This window comes from Pinus tabuliformis, chromosome 6, assembly GCF_031772625.1.
Source record: "Pinus tabuliformis cultivar Carrire ecotype Pingquan chromosome 6, CPIR1, whole genome shotgun sequence".
NCBI classification, from domain to species: domain Eukaryota; kingdom Viridiplantae; phylum Streptophyta; class Pinopsida; order Pinales; family Pinaceae; genus Pinus; species Pinus tabuliformis.
In genome coordinates, this window is record NC_142292.1 from 1,834,413,809 (window position 1) to 1,834,420,022 (window position 6,214).

Sequence of the window (6,214 nt, forward strand, 5' to 3'; positions counted from 1 at the left end):
AATAATGTTAAATTTTATATAATATTTTATTCATTATAATTCTCTTGTGTTAAGTTATGTAAATTTTAAATAAATAATTTTATATAGATGAAAATTTTAAGTATATTTAAATGAGTATATAAACAATATTGGTCTATCAGAGGTAAAATTTATATAGAAATTATAAAGAGGAGATTTAATATACCATTTACTCACTATATATATATATATATCATACCGTGGGAATATATATATCATACTATGGGAATTTAATTGGATCATTTTCTTATAATCAATATAAGAATCATATGGGGAGAATTTAATATGACAATCTACTCTTTCATTTCATAGACATTATTTTTCAAATACAACGAAATAATTTTACAATAAAATTGTTTTTTTAGGCTCAATAGTTTAAAAAATTCTAATAAATTTTTAAAGAAAATTAAAATACAATGTTATTTTATGAATATCATTGCAATCTCTAACTAAAAAAGAAAAAAAAAACAATAAAAATTATATAAAGCCTCCAATAACACAAGTTCCATAAAAGAAATATAATTTCCAAGAATTTTTTTCCATAAGAATTATAGGACAAATGATTAATGCGCATATGCATTATGCATTATGATGCATGGCCCCATTTGCAAAAAACACATGAATAACATTACTTTTTGTCAACAAAATGAATGAATAACGCTTATTATTTAGCATTGAATCAATTTTAATCCCTAGTGCCTATTGTTATCTTCATATTAGATAAGCATAAAGAAGACACAAAGGTAATATTCATAAATGCAAGCAAGATTATCAAATAGTAAATGCAAGCAAACTATATAATCATAAATATAAACAAATGATATAGGAAATAAGAATATCTATAAGAAAAGCTATGAAAGATTTATAAGCACTATTTCTAAATCCAAATCCCAAGAAAATAAAAAATTAATTCTAATTAAATTGTATCTCTTTAAGAAAAAGAAAATAATTCACCACAACCAAAACTTATTATTTTCAAGCTATGAAAGATTTATAAGCACTATTTCTAAATCCAAATCCCAAGAAAATAAAAAATTAATTCTAATTAAATTGTATCTCTTTAAGAAAAAGAAAATAATTCACCACAACCAAAACTTATGATTTTCAATCGATTACTAAAATATACTTTCAATAAATAAATAAAACATGTATACCTGAACAAATAAAAATAATATTAGCTAAAGAAAAAATAACATTTTTCTTTACATTATTAGAATATGAAAAGAAATTGTTATCATTATACGAAAAGAAATCGTTAACATTATTTCTGTTTTTAAATATTACAATGCACGTTATTTCTGTGGTAAATATTACCATGTGCATTAAAATAATTCCAATGTTCATGCAAAATAATATGATGAAGATCGAGAACTTCAGACTGCAGAGGCAAGCTCAGTTCGCACCAACTTGGCAGCTGCAACCATGTCGGTCAACGCGGGAACAACTTCATCATACTTCTTGGTTTTCAAATCACGATCTGGAATTACCCACAGGTTGTTTTTCTCCGGCACAGCAAGTATATCCTGAACACCAAAACAAAACATAAAGCAAGGGCGTCTCCTGAGCCTAAGAAATACTAGATTCTTGTTTGGTTAGAAAATGCACCTCATCTTACATTCCTTGCAGGAATTGACTGGAAAAGGGGCAAATTGATACGAGCAAGTGAAAAAATTGTGGCCGTACCTGGCGGATACGGTCTGCTCTTTCTTCTTTGCCTGGAATGCGAAGAGAGTCTATATCATAAACCCCAGGACCGATTCCGCCCCCAAATTTTACACCACCATCCCGGAAAACTCTCAGTGAGTTCCCATCAGAGCTGGAATTCTCAATGGTAATGACATCGACATCCATGTCAATAAGGGAATAAATGATATCATTCAAGTTGGAGTAACACACGTGGGTGTGGATCTGAACAAACGAATAACGTATTAGGGGAAAGGACAATTAATATTGTATGACTTGTAACATTCTGCCAGAATCAAACAACAGTACAACTCATGTCCACTGGTTAAACATTTATGCTGCACAAATAGATGAAACAGAGCATCTTAAAAGTTTAAACAAACCTGAGTAGTATCCTTTACACCATAGTTTGTGATACGGAAACAATGAACAGCCCATTCCAGGTAGTCAGCCTGTTTTACCTTGCGCAAAGATAGTCCTTCCCACAGGTCTGGCTCATCGATTTGGATCACCTGGGAATGCAGAATGATAGTAGTTCGGTGAAAAATAACAAGGAAGTTAAACCGAAGGGCACTATACAGAAAATAAATCTGGCAAGATTTTAGACTGAGCAATTGCAAAGCCATACCTGAATATCGTTTGCCTCCAATTCTTCAACCTCCTCTTTGATGGCTAGTGCAATTTGCATGCAGGTTTCTGACCTACAAGACATATGTAAGGTACTTGAATTAAAAGATTGAAGTCGAGGTCCACCAATTCAATAAAGGGGGAAATTGAACTGGGGATCACAAGTGGAGATTCAAGATTAAGACTTGGTCATCCTTACCTGGGCTGATCATTTCTTACAAAGGATCGATTCAGAATTGTCACAGGACCTGTAAGCATTCCCTTCATGGGGCGGGCACTCAAACTCTGGGCATACTTTGACCAAAACACAGTCATTTCTTTTGGGCGGCTAACATCTCCATAAATAATCGGTGGCTTCGCACATGTAGAACCATAAGACTGTACCCAGCCATTAACTGTGAATGCAAATCCCTTAAGCTGTTCCCCAAAATATTCAACCATGTCGTTTCTCTGCAGAAATAAATCAGACAAATAATTAGGTTCCATCATAACAATAGATGCTGTTTGACGATTTCAACCAAATCAATGCAGCACCCACCTCAGGTTGACCATGCACTAGAACATCAATGCCGAGATCTTCCTGTATTTTCACCACTTTTGCAATTTCCTGCTTACACGACTCAATATGATCTGCTTCTGAAATCCTATTACAAATCGGAAACTTACACCGTCTTAGACGTGCATTTTCACAGATAATGGATAAATATATTTTGGAAATTGCCATCTATCCAACATAACATACTTGTTTGATTTGTATTCATACCGAATTTTGCAAAGTTCTTCCTTCTGAGGAAAGGACCCAATTGTTGTCGTTGGAAGTATCGGGAGGTTCAACTTTTTTATCTGTTCATCTAATCGAACAATGACAGGTGTGACTCGCCTGTGATCAGAGCCTGTGAGTGCTTCAGCCTGTAATTCCAACATACCGCTTCAAATGTTACATGAATATCTAATGGTTGCCAATTAGCCATCTACAGAATGCTGAAGGTAATGTACTAATCAGATCTGAAAAACATCCTTCTAGTTCATTAATAAAGGGTTTACTGTTTGTAGACAAGCTATATTAACAATTATAATATAGCCACACAAAAAGGAAATGATATAATCAACAAATTGAAGATAATAAGCCAAACGCTAGGAACAGCGCATTTGTCAACATACAGCTTTTTGCACTGCCTCATTGTCCACTCTAGGAGAGGTCTTTCTTGAAGATATAGCAGCTGCATTTGCAGCAAAATACGCCTGCAAAATCATGAGTATGTTTAGATAGGCTTGCCCTTTCGAATCAAATGCGCTAGAATATAAAACACCAGTCTGGAAACAATGGTCAGAGGGGAAGATGAGCGGATTTTAAATGCATCTAACAACCAACTCCTGGGTTCAAAAACCTAGACTGTAGTTATACCCTCGTCCAAGGTCTTCATGTCTAGAGGAAATGTTTTCCAGCTTGTAACTGTAATTAACAGTGTCTTTACAAACTGTTCTAATAGTAATCAACACAGTGCAAGTTCCAAAAATGTCAAGAATCTTTACCCGATCCTCTTGACCACTCAATGCTTTTGCCAGAGCTACTACTTCAACTACTTTTTGTGCAGCAAATGCAAGCCAGGACTTAACCTCCTTATCAAGCTTTGTCTTATTTACTAAATCTGCTTGACCAATAAAATCTTTGGCCAGAGGTACTTTTCGTGCAGCAGATGCAATCCAGGACTTAATCCCATTATCAACCTCTGTCTCATTTATTAAGTCCACAGCTGTATGGAGAAGAGAGCAGGAGGTGGAGATAACTATTTTGTCTGCAATGCAAACATATGGCATTCTCAGATTAATTAGGAAAGCACATGGAATTTCTCAGTCCAAGAGCACCCCCAAGCAACGTAAAATAGCGTGCATAGTGTGCACATACCTTTACCAACAATCCCTTCAAGATCCTTTAAAATGCCAAGCAATTTTTCCAAATCATTAGCCCAGATGTTTCTCCCATCAATTACTCCAGCAAAAAGGTACTTGTCTTCAGGAAAGCCAACAGTTTCGACAATGCCGAGTGTGCTAGTTCCATGTACTAGATCCAACCCAATAGCAGATACAGCCTTCAACTGAATTATTGTCCTGGGGTAAATGGTATATCTCACAGTAACAGAAAATTTAGATCCCCAAACCTACACCATATGACTTTAGGTATTCAAGTACTATCTAACTGTTTTCAGGAAACAGGGTTATTGTCCTGATGCAACTAGTGTATCTCACAGTACTAGAAAATTTAGATCCGTAATGATACACTATGTGAGTTTTGGAGTTCAAGCACTATCTACCTGTTTCCAGGAGAAATGCAGTATCATTTTCATTGTCTTAATAAAAGGAAAAGGCATCATCTACATAAGCAGATGTAAAGTTGAAAAAATGATGCCTTATCTATATGTCTGAACAGGAATATCAGCGAAATATGTTTGTACAAGCAATTTGGTCCCAACAAGGACTTCTTCTAAGAAAGAATAAGCTTTAGAGAAGACCTCCAGGTGGTGAGCCTCCAGGTCCGTTACAAGCGAGGGTTCATCAAACTGTATCCATGTTGCCCCAGCCTCCTTTAATTCACCTAAGACCTCCCTGAATTAACCACGAGTTACAACACAATGAAAACAATTTTGTCAGATTGTACCATTACTTACAATATCAAGCACAAGAATCTGTGACGCAAGGAAGCTTTTACATGAAAACTTACTTGTAGACCAGCAGAATTGAATCAAGCAGAGAAAGAAGGGCAAATGTTTTAGGAACACCTTTTGCAGGCTTTGATAACAACAAGTATGACACAGGACCTATGATGACAGGTACAGTCTCAATACCAATCTGCACTCCAAAAAACAAGCATTAATTGTACATCCAAAAATTGGCTACAATTTCACAGAGTTCACCATCCAGAACATTCATGCCAATGAAATGTGGAAAATATAAGGATCTTTCTCAGTCAAACAGCAAAGAGTCCGTGGTTTTCATACTAAGAAGCTAAGAACGACCCACAATAAAGCCTGCTTCAAATGCCAATGTTTTCGTGGTAAAATGAACAATACTGACCTCTTTAGCCTCTTTGTATTCATGCACAGCTTTGTGTGAAGAGTACTTGAATTTAATTTCTGGTCCCAGCTCTGGAACGATGTAGTGGCTGAAAAGGACAATCTTATCTATGTTTAAAGCCTCTCAATTGGGAAAAAAAAAAAAAAAAATTAGAAATCTATTTAGTAAAATGAGAGTATTGGCAGCCTTCTACAAGTTGTAATGCTGCACTTACTAGTTAGTGTCAAACCACTTGGTCATCTCCATAGCAGGAAGCTTAGCATTTCCGTGTGCCATTGAGAAGTGTAGAATCCAATCTCATCACTAGTCCATCCAAACCGTGGAGAAAGAGCCCCAACCATGGCAGTTGTGTCAAGGACCTGATCATAGTAGGAAATGGTGTTGCTTGGGATGTACGTTAGACCTACATCAGCCATTTGCTTCCAAGTTGCAGCTCTCAAATTCTTTGCTACATTTTGCAACTCAACTCTACCGCTCTTGCTGTCTCAAAAGGATTCAAGTGCAAATTTGAGTTCTCTCTTGGGACCAATGCAGGGATAACCAACCACATGCGAAGCCATGAATAAGGACTTTGTATCCTGCTCAAAGGACAAAAGAAGGATGCCTGTAAACTCGCAAACAAGGTCATAGGTGGATTCTGACAATTATCTAGAACAGAGGTCTTTTCATTGGGTATGCTGATAAGATTTCAACATCCCAGTCTGTCAAATAGGCCAATGAGAGACCATAACCTCGAGCAGCTGAATTAATAGTAAAGGCTATCAATATGAGCTTTAATATAATTGTATTTGAGTACTGACCCCAGGTTTAACTT

At 35.8% G+C, this 6,214-nt stretch overlaps 1 pseudogene across 1 annotated transcript; it reads right to left on the minus strand.

Annotated features, from left to right (window-relative positions):
- Positions 1-1,391: 1,391 nt before the first annotated feature.
- Positions 1,392-5,960, minus strand: LOC149266331 (5-methyltetrahydropteroyltriglutamate--homocysteine methyltransferase 1-like; annotated as a pseudogene). The gene is made up of 15 exons (XR_016255117.1): positions 5,615-5,960; positions 5,401-5,488; positions 5,048-5,175; positions 4,739-4,932; positions 4,235-4,435; positions 4,057-4,124; positions 3,862-3,957; positions 3,490-3,570; positions 3,071-3,237; positions 2,867-2,972; positions 2,528-2,778; positions 2,330-2,402; positions 2,085-2,213; positions 1,702-1,926; positions 1,392-1,541 (listed from the first exon to the last, which is right to left on the minus strand). The product of XR_016255117.1 is annotated as a 5-methyltetrahydropteroyltriglutamate--homocysteine methyltransferase 1-like (transcript).
- Between the last annotated feature and the right edge of the window lie 254 nt (positions 5,961-6,214).